The sequence below is a fragment of the Zingiber officinale genome, chromosome 1B, assembly GCF_018446385.1.
Source record: "Zingiber officinale cultivar Zhangliang chromosome 1B, Zo_v1.1, whole genome shotgun sequence".
In the NCBI taxonomy this organism is placed as follows: domain Eukaryota; kingdom Viridiplantae; phylum Streptophyta; class Magnoliopsida; order Zingiberales; family Zingiberaceae; genus Zingiber; species Zingiber officinale.
Window position 1 is genome coordinate 69,104,733 of NC_055986.1, and position 11,068 is coordinate 69,115,800.

The window sequence follows — 11,068 nt, forward strand, 5'->3', positions numbered from 1 at the left end:
GCTGCAATCTGTGAAGATGATGGAGTTCTGTCTAGATCTGTTGAAGAACTTGAAGGCTGCTGACTACCAAATCTGGAGATGTTGCTGTCCGGAAGAATCAATGGCCACTGGAGCTTGAAGAAGATCAGATCTATAGAAAATGGATCTAAGTCTGCCCAAATTTGGTCCGGATGAAGGGAGTAAAGCTGGAATTGAAGTCGCATGCCCTAGCTTCCTCCTCTAACTCTCCCTGCCGTCACACTTGAAGCCCTAGCTTTTGCAACCTGCGCCGACAAGAGCAACAAGGAAGCTACAGAAAGGAGAGTCACCGGAGAACCCCTCCGGTGAGGTGGAACTAGTCGGAACTCACTGTCGAAGTTTGCTGCCCCCGCCGGATTGCTGCTGTCGTCGCCACTTGGATCTGAGCAGGAGATGGTGGAAAGGCCTAGTCGGCCGGCAGCAAGGGAAGAGAAGAGTAGCCGCCGGCCAGTGGTGAGGAAGAAGAGAGGAAGTAGGGGATTGCAGCAGCGTGCGTGGCTTCTCTCAGCGTTCAGCCAGAAGCACGAACAAAGAAGAGAATAAGAGCTTAGTTCCCCCATATCTGATCCAACGGTCGTGATCAACTGGAACCCATTGAATGGGCAAGATGGCTAGATCAAGATGAGCGTCTCAGATCATGCCAGATCTACACAGATGGGCCAAAATCAATCAGATCTTGATGAATGACTAGAATTAATCAGATCTGAATCTTTCATTTAATTTGCTTCAGATTTGATCCAATGGCTCAGATTTCTTCAGATTGGACTTCTCATTAACTCAAGACTTTAGGTTCAATTTGGCTCAACTTGAGCTCAATCCCTAGAAAATAAAAGTGCACAATTATAAGTAGAAATCCATAAAAATAGGAAGAATTATAACAAAACCCATAATATGAATCCAACTTAATAAACATGATAAAAAATCAACAATTAATCATATGAAAGGATTAAAACATGAAAATTAAGGACAGAAATATTGCACTAAAATGCTAATTATCAAGAATTTGGTAACTAAATCTAATGTCGTAAATGTTTTAGTTTCAAAATAATACCTCAGAATCTCTCTTAAACTAAGTTGGTAGAGTAGACCCTAGAATCGATTCCCCGGCAACAGCGCCAAAATTTGATGTGAACTCGAGTGTCGTGCTACGGGAGCTTATCAAATTACAATTAAAGTTATCGAACCCCTCTTCACTAAAGTAGTATAGAGATGACTCGGGTCGTCTCCCAAAGAATGTAACGATAGGATGATAACTTCAGGATTGATTATTGCTTTAGGTTTTTGATATGAACCTGGGGGTTTGGGTTTTGAATTTTGAACTACGATATGAAATAACAAAACAAGTATAAAATTAAACCTAAAGAACATGTGGTGCCCCCTCAACCCTTTGAGCCAAAACCGCTCCAACTGCAAAATTAGAAGTATCACACATAAGTTCAAAAGGTAATAACCAATCAGGAGAACACACAATAGTGTTGGGTTTTTCGGGCCGCAAAAATCGCTTTTCGCGTCGCGGAAACCCCGAATCACCCAAAGCCGTAGATCCTTGCAAGGAAAGCCGAACGAAAAATTATGAGTACGAGTTTCAAAAACCTTTTTAGATCTACTCCTAGATCTACATGTTAAGAGCTTTACCCTTGTTGTGTGCCCTTTCGCGTTCCTGCTCGTCCAAGGAGTTGCCGGATCTCTAGACCGTCAAGCGTCGGTCCTCTAGAAGTATCCACACGGACACATAGGTGGAGAAAACCTCACACAAAGGTGTGCTAGCACCTTAGTGAGATTCGGCCAAGCAAGGAGGAGAGGGAGAGGGAGAGCTTGAGAGGAAGAAGGAAGAAGATACACCACATGAATGAAAAATGAATTCACATTCGAACCCAAAGTGGCCGGCCACTCTCAATGGTGAAAACTCCCAAATTAATTACATTAATTGCAATTAATATGAAGCCATTAAAGAGAATGGCTTTGTAACTTCCATGAGGTGGCACCCATGATGATGTGGAGTAACATCATTGGTCCACTTCAATGCCAACTCACCAATGAGGTGGCATAAAGTCAAGTCAAACTTGACTTTTAATCTTCCTCTCAAGTCAAGTCAAACTTGACCAAATCTCTTCCATGGTTGATCGAATCCAACCATTTGATTCAAGCCAACTTAATATAATGAATCTAATTCATTTAATTAAATTGATTCAATGAGTCAAAATCAAAATTAGACACATTGAACACATGAATCAACTTGAGTCGAACTCAAATTAGCCCAATTAGGATTACTCTTAATCCAATTTGATTCATCAAATGAATCTAATCCTCTTGGTTCATCATATGAACCTAATCTCCATCTAATTGCCCCTAAGTGTGTGACCCTATAGGTTCTTGTAACGTTGGCAATGCCCTAAACCCATTTAGGAGCATAAGTAATGAGCGGTATCTAGTAACACATCATTACTACCCAAGTTACAAGAATGTCGAGATCCGACATCACCTTGTGACTACTAATTGTGACTCCTCACAATATATGTGACATTGTCCTTCTATCCTAGACATCTAGATTGATCAATATGAGGCATAGACCGTGTCATCCTCTAATCAATCTAAATCTTGAACTCCAAGTAGACTCACTCGATCAAATGAGCTCAACATCTAATGTTGACTCATTTGGGCATGGCCATGCACTTAGTGGTCTCACTCTATCAAGAATACCGATGTCGCTCCCGTCATATGGGAGGGATAGATCCCATCTACATCACTCACATCCCTCTAAATAATTCGTTATATACCCAGTAATCGCCTTTATAGTCCACCCAGTTACGGGTGACGTTTGACGAAACCAAAGTACATAACTCCTTATGTAGGGATCCATGGTGACTTCAGGTCTAAGGACTAATAGTCATACTAATAGCCACATGAGAAAGTAAATGACACTCATATAACGATCCATGATACTTTCTCATGGCGGGTCATTCAGTATACATTCTCCAATGTATACCCATGTGTCAGCTTGATATCTCTATATCCATGACTTGTGAGATCAAGTCATCGAACTGACCTACATGCTAGTCTTATTGCATTAACATTGTCCCTGAATGTTAATACTCGACTAAGAATGATTTAGAGTAGTGTTCCCTATATCATCTCACTATCAATTCAACTAATCAATTGATATAGGTATGAACCTTCTACTAAAGGACGCTATTATACTTAGTCTATTTGGCACTAATACAAATAAGTATAATAACCAAACAAATGCCTTTATTAATATACAAGAATATGATACAATGAGTCCATACAATCATCAAATGATTGGCTCTAGGGCTCTAACTAACAAATAGGAGATGAAATACGAGCTTCCCTGAGTTTATTAAAAGCTTCCTTGCATTTTTCATCAAAAACAAACTCCACTTCTTTTTGCAGCTGTCGCGATAAAGGTAAAGCAATAGCACTAAAGTCTCTAATGAATCTTCTATAAAAACCTGCATGTCCCAGGAAAGATAGAACTTCCCGCACACATGTGGGAAAAGATAAAGCAATTATAGCATTAATCTTAGCTGGATCCACTTCAATACCCTTTTCAGAAACAATATGACCCAATACTATGCTATGCCTGACCATGAAGTGGCATTTTTCAAAATTTAACACCAAATTTTTTTCCACACATCTATGCAGAACACAAGATAGACTGTCTAAACACGCATCAAAAGAACATCCATAAACAGTGAAATCATCCATGAATACTTCCATACAATGCTCCAAAAGATCAGCAAAAATACTTACCATGCACCTCTGAAATGTACCTGGGGCATTACATAACTCAAATGGCATTTTCCTATAAGCAAAAGTTCCAAAGGGACATGTAAAGGTAGTCTTCTCCTGATCTTCAAGTGCTATGCAAATCTGTTTTTTAGTTCTGAATTTTGTGCTGCACTTCAGTTTTTAATTCAGTTATGGCACTTCAGGTTAAATGTAAGTTGCAATTCAGAAATGATTCTGGAAATGGATTTTGTGAGGATCTTTTGTAGAGCTATGGAAGTGTTCTGGTTTTGTTTTTACAACTTATTGCTGGATTTTGCCATAAGCTAAAATATGTACAGTAGATTTATTCAAAATTGTTGGAAATTTGTTATTATGGAAGCATAGCTGGATATGAAGTTGCTGTTGTGCAATTGTTTTAAAATGCTACTGATGGAGAATTGAATCTATGGAGTGGTTAAAAGAGTTCAGAATGGAGTTGTTTAAAGCTGAACCTCAGAAGTTAAGGAACATCATTGAGTTTGAAGTGGCAGAAATTCGTAGCAATCTGTCTGGAAATACAAGATTAAATTTGTGCCAAAGTGTATCAAAAATTAGTTACAACATTTAAACAAGTGGGAAGTTTAAGTGAAGCTTTGGGATTTGCAAGAACAAATGGTATTCTTGCATCATTGACCTCTACAAATTCTGATTCCAAATGTTAGGAAGATGCAGCAGAGGCTGAAATACACTTATGTGTGCCAAGTTCATTTTGTGATTGGAGCCTGAGAGTCAGATTTGTAGGAAGTTGCTAATTATAGTTTTTGATTGCTGGTAGTGGAATTACTGAGTTGATAGAACTTTGCAGATTTTGCAGAAACACTGGAATTCAGTGCTGTTTTCAGAGGGAGGAAGCTGAATTCTAGACATTGTATTGTGCAGAAATGTAGAAATGCAGAAATGGAATGAACATAGAAGTGCAGAAACAACGATCTGAAAGGCTGAGGAGCTTTGAGAACTGAGTTACAAATTTTAGAATCCAAATATGCATTTTGAAATTGATCTATGAAGATGTTGGTCTTTGATTGTTATTTGATGCTCTTCTCTTTTCAAGTCTTTCGTGTGCAAAATTATGAGGCTGTAAATGCTGTTATTATGCCTGTAAACACACATCGTATCAGAAATTCAAACCAATGTGTGCAGAAACTTAATCCAGAAATTTGTGTGCCAACTAAGATGCTGCAGAATTTACATTAATTGGGCAGTTGCTGATTTCGGATGTTGCTGGAAATAATTGCCACAGGAGGTTATAATTCAAAGGTTGCTGATTGGTATAGTTATAAACCTTGTTTTGGTTCTTTACTTATGCAATATGAATGCAATAATTAAATATGTTTAGATAACAAATGCCAACTGCAGAGAATTCTATCATATTTATATATTACTGCAGAGGAAGAAATGAGTATCAGTGATACTCTGGTGCAGGAATTGAATTCTAAAATGTATAGCTGCACATTTGTTTGGTTAAAGTTTAGGTTGATTATGAAAATTCCAGAATTGGTGCATGATTAGAATTTGTGCAGAGTATTTATTGAGATAAACAAAAATCTGAAGCTACTAGTTGTGCCAAATTTATATTATTGTCTATAGAGCAGAATGAAATGCAGAAATTCTATTTGTGAAAGAAGCTGAATTCTGGTTTTGGTAGCTGCATTTCATTGCTGAATTCTGTGAGTTTGGTAAAGCTGGAAGCTGATCAGGAACCAGTCCATTAAATTCCTGATTTCAAGGACCAAGTTTAGCTCTGCAATAATGCTATTCAGATTTAATTTGAATGACTCAAACTTCTGAAATCTGGAAAACCAGAAGGAAGTCACAGAATTATGAACCTTTGGTTTATACGGGTGAAGTTTATAGAAAATTGTTTCTAAGCAGAAGGAAGTCACTGAAAGGAGTTAAGATTCAAGCACTGAAATTCTGGGAATGGATTTTTAATTTTGAAGCAGTGAGCACAGAAATTCCAGAAGAAGAATCTGCAGGATGCAATATTTATGAGACTAAGTTGCAGGAAATGTTAATCTGTCCTCTTCAGCATAGATCTGAAGTGAAGCTTTAATCAAACCAGAGAAACAAAGAAAAGAATCTGCAGCAGATATGGATAGCATGATGTGTTGATTTGTCCGAGACGGCCAAAATTTAAGTGTGGGGGAGGGAATTCTTCTTAATTAATTGAGTTGAGATTATTTGAGTTTTAAAGTGATGAAATTGAAGAGTTAAAGAAGAATTGAAGTGAAAAAAAATAGTGAAAAAAAAATGACAAAACAAAGAGTATCAAGAGTGGAGGTAGAGTATCAAGATTCTATGTTAGCCATCAAATTGAAGGAGAGGTTAGCTTGGTCTTTTGAATTATTAAAACCAAATAGTATTCATCTCTTTACACATCAAAATGGCTCATCAAGTATATTCCTCCAATACTCTCATTCTATCATTTTCTTCATTAATGCCTTTTCTTTTGCTATTTCATTCACTTTCACTTGTTCTTTTGCTTCCATTTCAATTCTTCATGATAAAATCCTTTTTATTCATGTATGCTATGTTCTATGGTGGCGGAGAAGTAGAAAATAAGCAAGCTTATGGTAGTGAAATGTTATGAGTTGCATTGAGTGAGCTCCACATATATGCAATTTTGAGTGTGAGAGTTAGATTAGGTCAATACCTTGTGAGATTGTAACTTGCTTAATTTTTCAATTGAATTAAAACTACCATATCTACTAATTATTGTTTGGATTGTATCCATGATTGTTAGTGATCTTTAGATGGTTTTAGTTAAATTCTTTTTACTATCTTCTAGGTATTGCTAGGGAATTTTCTATGGAGATGATTTTTAGTTTTCTTTACTTTCACGGGACGTTCAAGACTAAGTGTGGGGATTTGATAACCATGATTTTACTGTACTATTTTGATTCATATATGCATGTTTGATGTTGATTTCATAGGTTTAAATCATGGTTACATCACATTTTGTGCATTGTATAGATTTTGGACTTAATTGCAAATTATTTTATTTTTATGTTATTTGATTCTTATTTTGTAGGCATCAAAGGATCGTGGATGTGGATCTATTTGAACCGAAATTGGGCTCGAATCGGAGTTTAAACGAGAAGATCAAGCTTTGGAGCATTAGGGGCCGTTCATCAAGAATAGGACAGATCTAAACCATCCAGTGAATATCTGGCCCATCCAACCTAATGAGGAGGAGATCTTAGCCATAGATGAAGATCCAGAGGTTTTGATCCAGATCAGAGTTCATATAGCCATTGATCTAGCCCGAATTAATCTGGACCGTTCATCAAAGATTGGGCAGATCTGAACCATCCAGCGAAGATCTGGTTGATCTGACCTAAGGGAGAGTAGATCCAGACCCTAGATCGAGATCAGTACCTTCGGATCAGTTATTAGGTGACTTTTCACCGTTGATTAGGAGCCAAATCAATCACAACCGTCCGTTTAGATCTAGATCAGATTCAAAAGAGAAGCTACAGTACCATTCCTCTTCGTCGATCCTCCACAGCGTGCAGCTTCGTCCCGACGCGTGTTTTTTTTCTGGATTTCGGCCCCGATTCCTTCTCCAATCAACCTCTCGAGCTTCAATTTTATTGTAGAGCTTCACGGCAGCTCATCCCGATCTTCTGGAGCCATCGAAGGGTGTTCCCTCCGGTGGAATTTAGCTCGCGGCATTTCTCTGTTTTCGCCAGATTTGGAGGTGGTCTTCCAATCGGTGACTCTGATTCCCATCAGTGACGCTTGGAGGTGGTCTGCCGGTGTTATTGAGCTTCATCCGATGTCTATCCGCAGTCCGCGACATCATCCCAGATCCAGAGAGCTCCGAGTAGTAGAAATCCAGATTTTAGGCACTTGAGTGGGTTTAGGGTTGTTCTAGCCCGCCGGGGGTGGTCCGCTTGTAACGCCCGAAAATTGTCAAAACTATTTTAGAATTATTCTATGATTTTTCTGGAATTTTTAGATATTTTTCCGGAAAAATCGGAGTATCGGAAGTAGCAAAAATAATTAGAACCGTAAAATAGCTTAGGCGGAAATCGAACCCGAGACCTATGGTTTACGGATAAGATTAGTAACCGGTGAACCCAGCAGGGCCGTGCTGAAAGAAAGGAGAACCAAATATATTTATATTAGAGTTGGGTTCATTAAACCACTTAATATAAATAATAAACTTAAGTTGGAGTTGGGTTATTTTTATTTTTGGTTCGGCACCTTCTCCTCTCAAACCCTCACACCGGCGCCCTCTTCTTCTCCTCTTCCTCACGCATGGCACACCAAGCCCAAGGTCCATCGGTTCACCTTCCGGCGACGACTCCAACACGAAAGAGGTTCTTCTCCGGGAGAGGAACGCGAAGACGTGATCGGATCGTCGAGAGGATCACCTCCACCGGAACTCTAGCGAATAGAATCGTAAGAAATTACAATCAAGAGGTAAGAAACCCCTCACATGCAGTATAATAGCTCCGTTTGGATTTTCTATGCATTAGATTAGTAATATGCAGATTTTGTTGACATGTAGGGTGTTTTAACCCTCCTCTTAGATTTAGGGATTTTAGTTGAGCACCTTTAGATGGGCCGGACACGCTTACCCTCTTCAGTTGGGGTTGTAGATGTTGTCGGGTGCCTAGAGGTGATCTCCCTAATAAAGAGGAGAGTTGGGGCACACTAAGTGTTCGACAAAATAACTAGATCAGTAAAAATGCAACTTAGGCATTTTAATAGTACAGTTAAATGCATTAGAAGCGTTTAAAACAGTAAATCAGTTTATTTTAGCTATATGGAACTACGGTCCAATGGGTGGGCTCCCACAGTCGCCTCTAGGTTCAGATAACCTAGCTCTAGGTTCAGATAACATAGAAACAGCATGTTATATCAGTTAGCTATAGATATCAGTATTTTATTTTCAGTGGCACTGTACTGGATTAGATATCCATTGGGTTGGACTCCCACAGTCGTCCCTAGGTTCAGATAGCCTAGACAACCCTGCTAAATTCGGGACTTGCAACCCCGGGTCTAGTAGGGATGCGCGCACAGCAAGTACAGTTGCTGGGCCCAACCAGCATGATTATGTATTTTCACTTATTATGTATTAGATTTCAAAACTCAAAATCCATTATGCTAGTTGAGTTTGTTTCCAGTTACAGATTTAGTTTCAGTTAGTTTAGCCTATATTCAGTTCAGTGTTTATTTGGTTGCTTTGCCATGATTCAGTGCTTATGCCATGCTTATATGTTATGCCTTACGATTTCAGTATGCCATGTCTTAGCAAGTTCAGCGCATATTTTCAAATAGCATGATTTAAAAACATATTGCATCGAATGCATGATTTTGTGAGGTAGATGGTTTCTTACTAAGCTTTAAGCTTACAGATTCTACTTTTCCTTATACTGCAGATAAAGGTAAAGGAAAGATGGACTAGCAGTGGAGGCTGGAGGTCAATGCAGATGAGGAAGTGTGTGTATGGAACTGGAATCAAAGATCCTTAGGGGATTGAGCAAGTTTAAACGATTGGACTTTTAGTATTTCTGTGTTATGCACTTTCAGTTATTAAATGCTACAAATTAGTAGACCATGTTTATATTCAGTTTAGAATGCTAGTTTTATGTCATTAGAATATGTTCTATAGATTTTAGAAGTGTTGTGTGAGGTTTTGGCACGCCAAAGTGCTGAAATCCGAGTCCCCGGGTGAAATCAGACTCTGATCGGTCTCCCGACCGATCAGGGCCTGGCTGTGTCACTGGATCGGTCAGCCGACCGATCCAGACAGATACAGTAGGCTACTGTATCCTCCTGGATCGGTCAGCCGACCGATCCAGCGCGATACAGTAGCGATCCCAGCGTCTCCAGGTGCCTGGATCGGTCTGCAGACCGATCCAGACCCACCTGGATCGGTCTTGCCGACCGATCCAGTTGGGAGCAGGAGCTCCCCCAGCTTTGATCGATCCGTAGATCGATCAGCAGGCCGGCAGGTAGTTGGGAAGTTAGTTTCTAGCCCCTAGCTCAGTTGGGGCATTCAGGTTCCCCTCCGTAGCATATGTGCACCAGCAGAGAAGGTCTTTGGACCTTTCTTATCAGTTGTATCGGTCATTAGTAGAGTAAAATTTTAATTAGCCCAGCTTTCCGCACAATATAGTTTAGCATTATTGTGACGATTCGCCTTACAGCCTAGTTGTAGAAGGTGGGTCGTTACAGAGTGGTATCAGAGCGAGGTTCCATACTTCCTACACACATATCAGCATTGTACCTGCAGCTTCCAAGTAAGAACACCTCTACTTTATTTATGCTTCGTGTTTATTATTACAGTTCATGTTTATATACCTACTGCTTGTTAGTATGTGATAGTTTAAACATGATATCAGTAGTTAGATAACTGTGATAGTGTTAGTTATACCTATGTTCTCTATGTCTTTAGAAATGGCACGAGGACGCCCAGCTAGAAGGGCACTAGCTACTGAGCCCCAGCCAGAGGCAGGCAGTTCAGTGCCTCCTCCAGACCTTACAGCACTAGTGGCTCAGTTACAGCAGCAGCTCGCTGAGCAGCAACAGGAGATAGCCACCTTAAAAGCTAATCAGCAGAATACCCCCACAGTCACCCCGGAATCGAATCGGACGACTCCAAAAGTTTTAGAGGTTCCACCAGCTCAGCCTACAGCGCCAACACCGGCACCAGTACCAACACCAGCAGTCCCAGTAGCTGAGCCAAGAAAGGAAGCCTATCTGATCCAGTGGCAGCGAGTCAAGCCAGAGAACTTCTCAGGCACTAGTGAACCATGGGATGCCCAAGCATGGTTCAAAACACTGGAGAGCACGATGGAGCTTCTGGACTGGCCAGAACACGAGAAGGTGAAGTGTGCCTCCTTCTGCCTGACAGGAGACGCACGCATGTGGTGGGAAAGAATCAGAACGAAGCGCCCAGTGAGCTAGATGACATGGGCTGACTTTGAGAAGGAATTCTTTGAGGAGTTCTTTCATATGCGGGTTACAAACCGCCACTATGACGAGTTCACTGAGTTTCGTCAGGGCAACCTCTCAGTTGAGGAAGCCGTGAAGAAATTCAACAGGTTGGCTCGTCTATGCCCAGAGCTAGTCAGCACGGAAAAGGAACGGATCAGGTTGATGCTCAAGATGCTGAGGCCAGAGATAGCAGTGAACGTGGCGGGTGGCATACATAGGCCACAAACCACAGAGGAGTTAGTGAGCAGTGCCTTGACCACAGAGCATTACCAGAACAGCATGAGGCAGCAGAAGCAAGTCTCCTCAGAGT